Below are 9330 nucleotides of genomic sequence, written 5' to 3'. Positions count from 1 at the left end.
AATCCCATGACTGAAATGTGTACATTTTATCTCCCTCCCAAAGACTGGCTTTTTGATCTTGGACTATTCTGCTTTAATATTGAATTAAATGAATCCTTTGTTTTCTTTTGTGCCCCTTTATTTCCTTTCCCTGCTCCCATCAACACCACTTTCTGCCTCCTCTTTGGCCAGGTATTAGGTACACCAGAGACAATAAATGGTTACAGAATGCAGTGGAGTTTCATTAGGAGTAGTCAATTTATAAAAATTATTTATATGATTTGGGAGGTGGCGAAAATGCCTCTCTGTCCCTTAACTGTTGGGCTCAAGAAACACACTCAGGATGAGAGCCGGAAATGCTTCTTCTTTAATGAAGTAGGAGTTATTAGTTATTTTTAAATGGCATGCATGGCACTTAGGGACATAAAAAATCTTGGAAATGAGGCAACTAAAACTTTAATATTATTTCTATAATATACCATATCCTTCAGAGAAGACCTTAAAATCCTTTCTGGCATAATTATGAAACATCAACCAGCCTGCAGAACTCCAGAGACATTTCTTCCTTGTTCCATCTTCCATAAAGAACAGAATCCTAAACAACGAGGCAAAGCAGATAGCAGAAAAACGTTAAACCAGATTCAGGGAGGTTTCTCCCCAAAAGCACAAATTGGATTTTTTTTTTTTTAAAGAGCTTTGATTTTAATTTATACCAATTGTCCCAGTGTGGTTTGAGATTAAGTTATTCCCCCAAGAGCTCCACCCCTTTCCACTGAGTCTACTAAACAACTAAACTTTTCCTTTCCTTCTTATCCCCTCCCCTGCCCAATTTTCCTTTAATAGCCCTTTCTCTCAAATGACTCAGAAAGTCAGTCTGTTCGGAACACTTTGTATGTTACTTGCAGATAAAACACTTAAGTGTTTCATTTGGAATCAAACACAACTTCCAGAGAAAATAACTGAAATTGCAAAATTGCTGAATAAGTCGATAAGCAAAATCAGGTCACCAGACAAAAAGTCATCTTAAAAAAAAAAAAGCTCCCTCCCTTGGCATCCTGATCTGGGGGACATTTGTTGAGCCAGGCACCTGTGCGCCATGTTTCATATGTATGCTGTCCTTTAACTGCTTCTCGACAGCTCTATGAGGGAAGCAATGGCCTTATCCACGTTGCACAAACTGGGAGACTAAGGCTCAGCGAGGAGGAGGAATGCACCAAGTCACAGTCAGTAAGTGGTGAACCTGGGATTTGAACCCAAGCATCTGGTGTGAGAGCCTGCCCCTTCTGTTAACGACAGCATCTTCCCTCCTCTCCGGAAGCATGGAATGGCTCGGGTGAAGCTGTCCACTTCAGCAGGTGAGTGGACCTCCACGTCCAGAGAGTACAAAAGCAGTGACGGGGGGAGGTGGAAAGTGGATTGTTTGTGTCTTAGCAACATGGAGGGAGGCCACGGGATAGATGAAGGGGTGGACAGAAAGGTCCACCCGAGTTTGTGTCACAGCAACCTAAGGCTCAAAGCAACTTGGCGCTCCCTCAGTCACTGCTCAAGCTATCTCTGCTCAAGCTATCTCTGTTCCAACATCTGAAACTCTTTCTCCCAGCCCTTCCTTTACCGGGTCATCTTAACCTCACCTGCCTGTTCTGGGTTCAGGTGCTTAACTCCAGGATACCTTTCCCAATACGCCATCCTACTCCAGCTAGGAGAGTGTTCTTAGTTTTCTAGGGCTCTCATGACAAAGTACCACAACCTGGATGACTTTAAAAACCGACATTTATTGTCTCACAGTTCTAAAGGCTAGAAGTCTGAAATCAAGGTGCTTGCAGGGCCATCTCTACGGAAGATTCTATTCTGTGCCTTTCTCCTGGATTTGGCCATTCCAGGGATTCCTTGGCTTATGGTAGCATAACTCCAGTCTCTACATCTGTCTCCATATGATCTTTCCGGCATCTCTCCACACACACACACACACACATACACACACACCCGCGCCCCCATCTCTTTTCCCCTTCTTATAAGGACATCCATTATATTGGATTAAGGGTTCATTCTGTCCCAGTAAAACTTCATTTTAACTTGCCTAATTGCATCTGTAACACCTTATTCTCAAATAAGGTCACATTCTGAAGTCCTGGAGAGTAGGACTTCAGCATATCTTTTGGGGAGACACAGTTCGACTCATAACAGAGAGAGCTCACTTGCCAAGTTCTCATCAGGACTCACCCAACACAAATTGCTTTGGCCTAATCTTCACCCTGTCAGGCTGCTCTCAAACTCATTTTGCATTGGAGAAACTGAGATTCCGGGAGGCTAACAGGCAGGGTGACTGGGCCAGATTTGCCCTCAGGTCTGAGTGACTCCCACTGAGGGGTTTCTCCCTTGTACCCCAACTGCTCTCCAAGTTCAGGAGCCCACCCCCCAGTGTGGGGCACTTGTAAACACTTACATGCAGCTCCCAGCCTCCCGGGGGGTCATCTCCCAAAGGCTGGGAAGACCTTTGGCAAAGCAGCACTCCAGTCTCCCTGTTGAGCGCACCTGGTAAGCAAAGTGCTCTCCTGCCTGACGTCAGCCCTCCCTGTTGTAGTACCTGCTCCCGTCCTTAGCTGACTGGGGTTCCGTCTCCCACCCCCCTGTCTTCAGGATCAGGATGACACTGGGGACCGAGATATGAAGAAGGCTAGGTCCCTGCGTCCTCTGGAGATGCTCACAGTGAAGGGGCCACGGAGAAAGGGAGGGGACGGACATCTCAACAAGCAAGTGCACACAAAGGTGAGGTGCTAATAATAGGGTGGCGTATGGGAACACTGTATTTACTGTGTGATTTTTCTGCAAACTTACAACTCCTCTAATTAAAAAAAAAGAAAGAAAGTAAAAGAAAAGAAAAGGGCAGAAAATCCACAGCAGTCAACACAGTAGCTATAAGAACAAGAGTTACTGTGCATCCTGCAGGCACCACAGTCAAGGGATGGGGCCTGGAACTCTCTATGGATAAATGCTTATCATTCTTCCATCATTGCCAGGAGAAAAGTACATCCGACATGTCCCCACAGCTGAGGAAACTGAGGCAGGGGTGGGGGCAGGGCATCAATGGCGGAATGTCACAGAGCCAGAGATTGATGTTAAGGAATTTAAACCCAGGTTTCCTGGCTCCAGAACCTGTGCACACAGCAGGTTAAGAAATGCCACTTTGTGGTTTGTTTGCAGATTATGTGGGCACCAGGCATATGCACAGGTGCCATGGTCAGGTCGAATGGGATGGAGAGTGGGTGATCCTTGGCAGGAGGGGTTCCCTGTCTGGCCTTCCAGAGCCTGGGTGGTGAGCCCAGGTGCCTCCCCACTCCCAACCCCCGCCACTGCCACCCCAGGGCCATTCATTGGGGACTGAATGTCTGCATGATGGGGGGGGCATTCGTGCATTGTGATTCTCCTGAGAGGGAGCCCTTTGGAGGGTAAGGAATGGGCTCTCAGTTGATCTTTGTGGAACCAGTGCAGTGAGCGCTGTTCCCTCCTGTATCCAGGCCCCAGCTGCCCCCAGGGATGTCCTAGCGCCTGACCCCAGCCTCTCCACTCTTCTCTCCTCCTCGCAGGGCGCTGGGAGGCTGCCTTCACCCGCCATCACCGTTGCGGGCATGACCCACGCCATCACAGCTGCCTGCACCCAGGGCAACCTGATCAACTGACTGCGGCTGCGATAAGGAGAAGCAAGATCCTGGAGGAAAATATGAAGCTGGAGTGCAAGTGCCATGGTGTGTCGGGTTCATGCACCTCCAGAACGCGCTGGACCATGCTACCGCAGTTTCAGGAGCTTGGCTATGGGCTCAAAGACAAGTACAACGAGGCGGTGCACGGGGAACCGGTGCGTGCCAGCCGCAACAAGCGGCCCAGCTTCCTAAAGATAGAGAAGCTGCTGTCGGACTTCCGGAGAAGATGACGGCTTAGTAAGACGCACGGGTCTTAGTTCCTCCTCCAGAAAAGCAACTAAAGAAACAGAAACAATACGAAACAGCTCCCGGAGTCACGACAGAGACGAAAAAGACAGCGTACCCCATTCTGGAACAGCTGAACGGGCAGGGAGAATCTGCTGCGGTGAGATACCCGAGGGGCGCGCGTTTTCCCGGCCGGGGCGACTGGCGACTGGGGTCCCCTCCACGCACGTGGCTCCCCGGTCTGACTGGGAACGTTGGATAGCGGGGCCCTCCCGTCACGCTTGGTGTTTCAGGCCAGCTGGGCAATTAGGACCGCCACTCTCCCAAGCCGCGGCGGCCAGCGACCCCCGCCTCCACGCGCGGTTTCCCCGGCCGACTGCCGTGCAGACAGACGAGCGCCACGAGCGCCACCTACTGGGCAGGAAAAGAAAAACAGAGCCCAGAGATTTCACAGAAAAACCTTTCAACCAGCTGGGTCCCACACCCAGGGAAATCTGATCAAATGCCCAGACACCAGCAGAAAATAATGGATGACGCTCGGAAAATTGAAGATATGGCCCAGTCAAAGGAACAAACCAATAGTTCAAATGAGATACAGGAGCTGAGACAACTAATGCTGAATATACGAACAGAAATGGAAAAACTCTTCAAAAACCAAATCAATAAATTGAGGGAGGACATGAAGAAGACATGGGCTGAACAAAAAGAAGAAATAGAAAATCTGAAAAAACAAATCACAGAACTTATGGGAGTGAAGGACAAAGAAGAAAAAATGGAAAAAACAATGGATACCTACAATGGTAGATCTAAAGAGGCAGAAGCTACAATTAGTGAACTGGAGGATGGAACATCTGAATTCCAAAAAGAAACAGAAACTATAGGGAAAAGAATGGAAAAACTTGAGCAGGGGATCAGGGAACTGAATGACAATATGAAGCGCACAAATATACGTGTCGTGGGTGTCCCAGAAGGAGAAGAGAAGGGAAAAGGAGGAGAAAAACTAATGGAAGAAATTATCACTGAAAATTTCCCAACTCTTATGAAAGACCTACATTTGCAGATCCAAGAAGTGCAGCGCACCCCAAAGAGAATAGACCCAAATAGGCGTTCTCCAAGACACTTACTAGTTAGAATGTCAGAGGTCAAAGAGAAAGAGAGGATCTTGAAAGCAGCAAGAGAAAAACAATCTGTCACATGCAAGGGAAACCCAATAAGACTATGTGTAGATTTCTCAGCAGAAACCATGGAAGCTAGAAGACAGTGGGATGATATATTTAAATTACTAAAAGAGAAAAACTGCCAACCAAGACTCCTATATCCAGCAAAATTGTCCTTCAAAAATGAAGGAGAAATTAAAACATTTATAGACAAAAAGTCACTGAGAGAATTTGTGACCAAGAGACCAGCTCTGCAAGAAATACTAAAGGGAGCACTAGAGTCAGATATGAAAAGACAGAAGAGAGAGGTATGGAGTAAAGTGTAGAAAGAAGGAAAATCAGATATGATATATATAATACAAAGGCCAAAATGGTAGAGGAAAATATTATCCAAACAGTAATAATACTAAAAGTTAATGGACTGAATTTCCCAATCAAAAGACATAGAATGGCAGAATGGATTATGACCCAGCAATACCATTGCTAGGTATCTACTCAAAGGACTTAAGGGCAAAGACACAGACGGACATTTGCACACCAGTGTTTATAGCAGCATTATCTACAATTGCAAAGAGATGGAAACAGCCAAAATGTTCATCAACAGAAGAGTGGCTAAACAAACTGTGGCGTATACCTACGATGGAATATTATGCAGCTTTAAGACAGACTAAACTTACGAAGCATGTAATAACATGGATGGACCTAGAGAACATTATGCTGAGTGAGTCTAGCCCAAAACTAAAGGACAAATACTGTATGGTCCCACTGATGTGAACCGACATTCGAGAATCAGCTTGGAATATATCATTGGTAACAGAGACCAGCAGGAGTTAGAAACAGGGTAAGATAATGGGTAATTGTAGCTGAAGGGATACAGACTGTGCAAGATACAAAAACTCAAAAATGGACAGCACAATAATACCTAAGTGTAATGTAACTAGGTTGGAACACTGAATGAAGCTGCACCTGAAATATGGTTTTTTGTTTGTTTGTGTGTTTGTATCTTTTGTTTTTGTTTTTTTTCTTTTTCCTTTTTATATATATATATATTTTATTAGTATTATTATTTTAATTCTCTTCTCTATATTAACATTCTATATCTTTTTCTGCTGTTTTGCTAGTTCTTTTCCTAAATCGATGCAAATGTGCTGGGAAGTGATGATCATACATCTGTGTGATGATACTAAGAATTGCTGAGTGCATTTGTAGAATGGAATGGTTTCTAAATGTTGTGTTAATTTCTTTTCTTTTTTTTGATTAATAAAAAAATTAAAAAAAAAAAAAAGAAGCTGCTGTCGTATCGGAAGCCCATGGACACGGACCTGGTGGACATCGAGAAGTCCCCCAACTACTGCGAGGAGGTTCTGGGAATGGGCAGCGTGGGCATGTAGGGCTGCGCCTGCAACACGACGGCACCCCAAGCCAGTAGCTGCGACCTCAGGTGCTGCGGCCACGGCTACAACACCCACCAGTACGCCCGCGTCTGGCAGTGCAACTGCAATTTCCACTGGTGTTGGTACATCAAATGCAACACGTGCAGTGAGCGTACTGAGGTGTACATGTGCAAGTGAACCCAAGGTCACGCCCCACGCTGTCCCAGGTGGGTCGTGACCTCCAGCTGCAAGTTAGACCTCAGGGAGGACCGGTCTGGCCAGCTGGAATCCGCCTGGCAAGTCACTTCCAAGATCTTCACAGGAGATTATAGGAATGCTGAGCTTGTCTTATCTGCTGTAGAGGGCACCTCTCCTGGTTTTCCCCCAGGCACCTTTGGGAAAAACCTCTGAGAGCCCTCGACTATTCTGTTTCACATCCAAAGCTGCTCCACCCTTCCCCAGAAACCCCAAATAGCAATATTTAACAATATATTAGGATAAAATAATATTAATTATTTAATTAAAAAGAATTCTTCCCCAAAAAAGCATCTAACGCTTTACAAAGAAATAAAAACAGAAAGGCCAAAAATCCAGAAATTACTTTGGTTGGGCCCTAAATACAGGCTGTAGGCAATGGGAAAGCAGAGGTAGCAATAAAAATGAAGGGCATAACTAGTCAAAAATTAAGAGCTTATACTGTGTGCTTTCACCACCGCCTTCTATCACCACCCTCCGTCTAGATTTTGTAAAGAATTGATAAGCAGGGTCACCTTTGTTGGGTTTATCTGAGTGTGATGCTTTGAACAAACTGGTACAGAGAGGGATGAGTATTTAGCATGAGGCAACATTCCAATGATTCTTTAGTCCAAGCTTCAGAAAAGAGAATGAAAGCCAGACCCACAATTGAAAACTAGTACAATCCACTCTCAGGCTTGTTTTTGTTTGTTTTCATTTTTGTCTGCACAATGTTTTCTAAAGGTTGAACTTGACTCATTTTAGGATTTTAACCACTCCTCTCAGTTGCCCTATACCCTATGTTAAGATTCAGGTTTTGCTGTTAAGTCAAAGAGCCAAAGTAACAATGCCTTAAATGAAATAGGAAGTTTATTAAAACTACAACAGTCTGAGCATAAATAGTATAAAGCTAGGATAATGCATCCAGTGTTTTAGGGACCCAGGCCCTTCTATGTTGCTGTACAACCATCCCTACGGCATTATCCTCATCTGAATGATACCAGATTGGTCACTACCACCATGCACAGGCTCTAACCAATGAAAAAGAAAGAAGAGAAAGGTATGGGTATATCCATTTCTCATAATGGTAAACCCAGAATTGGCATACATCATTTTGCTCATACCTAATTGGCTAGAATGTGGCCACATGGCCTTACCTAGTTGCAAAGGAGTCTGGGACATATATTCTGGGCAGAATTCTGTTCCCAATATTGAAAGTTTTTCTACCTGCCCAATTCTTCTCGGCATTTCCTTTGGCAACTAACCCTTTGTTCGTTTATTGAAAATGCTCTGAATCCCAGCACCACTGTCATTTCCAAATTCAGAAATACATATATTATAAAGATCAACACAAATGACTTTTTATTACTCACCACATCTCTCCCCAGTGCTGATAAATGAATGTTGATTTAGCGTCTCAAAGAACAAAAGTGCCCAGTGAGGTGGCATTAATTGTATAGAACAAGTTAAATTTAATAAAACTGTAAAAAGCGAAGGAAAGCAGTGCCCCCTTTTGTTTTTCAATTAGTGTTTATCTCAGCTTCTGCTTTGTCGCCTTGTAACCCGACAGAGCCAAGGCGATGCCCAGGGACCCCCTCGCTCACTTCAGAAAGCCAACTAAATTCTACAAAATCTGATTTATGGATATGCAAATTAAGGTCAAACAACCCCACATCTGAGATTTAATGGCTAATCTGTTCAGACAGCTGCTTCTTGGCCGTTAAATTACAAGGTGACTGAGTTCATTTAGATTTTCACACATAACTAACTCCTCAAATTGTATTCCATATTTTCTAAGACTTTCATGGGCAAAGCTAGTCAGATGAGCTATGGTTATAGCAGAAAAAGCCAATCTGTCGCCATTTGTTTTCCAGTAGACAAAGGGGCATTATTTTCAGGTTGATTAAAACTGGTCACTCAAGCCAAATTCCAAGATGAGGTCATGAAAATCAGTCGCTATGGGGTTTATTGCCAGGCAACTGGGAAAAGGTCCAGTTTTCTTTGCTAGAAGATCTATTTCCAAAAATTCAAACTGAACTTTAGCATTATGCTACTTTTATCCATATTATCCTGTACATATTAAAATAATGAAGCCACATATAGGTCCTTAAGTGCTAGCCTTTTGCCTGGAGATTGTTTAATGATTATACCTCATAGGGTTAGATCAGGCATTGTTTATTATCATTGTGACTTTCTTTCCTATTCTCAGACATGGAAAGTTTATTTGCTTTATAAAGCCACATTTATGGGCTAAGTAATGTGGAATATGTTTCTTTCTGCTCATACAATTTATGTAATATTATTTGATTATTAAATATGAGAGAATTTTAATAAATAAAAATCCACCACCCAAACTCATATAGAGTATGTTACTTTATTTTCACAGAACTATCTGTGAATTCTTAAAACAAGTCTAAATATTGTACTATAATCATAATGCAACAAAATCTCACAAACTGACAACAATAACGAAATTCTACCAAGGGAGAGTCTGAATTGTAAAATGTTTTTATAAGGCAATAGAATCTTAATATAGCACACATAATAATAGTGTATAATAGAGAAATAAAGAGCAAAGTGAACTAGTATTGTTTGAACAATAAACACAAATCATTTAATTCAAAATAATTCATTGCTAAAATAAAAAATTGAAGGCTCATAAAA

At 43.5% G+C, this 9330-nt stretch overlaps 1 pseudogene; it reads left to right on the top strand.

Moving 5' to 3' along the window:
- The first annotated feature begins 276 nt into the window (after positions 1–276).
- On the top strand, positions 277–9009 carry LOC143665160 (protein Wnt-7a-like; annotated as a pseudogene).
- Positions 9010–9330: the final 321 nt, after the last annotated feature.

The sequence above is a fragment of the Tamandua tetradactyla genome, chromosome 21 (genome assembly GCF_023851605.1).
Source record: "Tamandua tetradactyla isolate mTamTet1 chromosome 21, mTamTet1.pri, whole genome shotgun sequence".
NCBI classification, from domain to species: Eukaryota; Metazoa; Chordata; class Mammalia; order Pilosa; family Myrmecophagidae; genus Tamandua; species Tamandua tetradactyla.
Note: the sequence above shows the minus strand (reverse complement) of the source record. Positions and strands in the feature narration are given on the sequence as shown.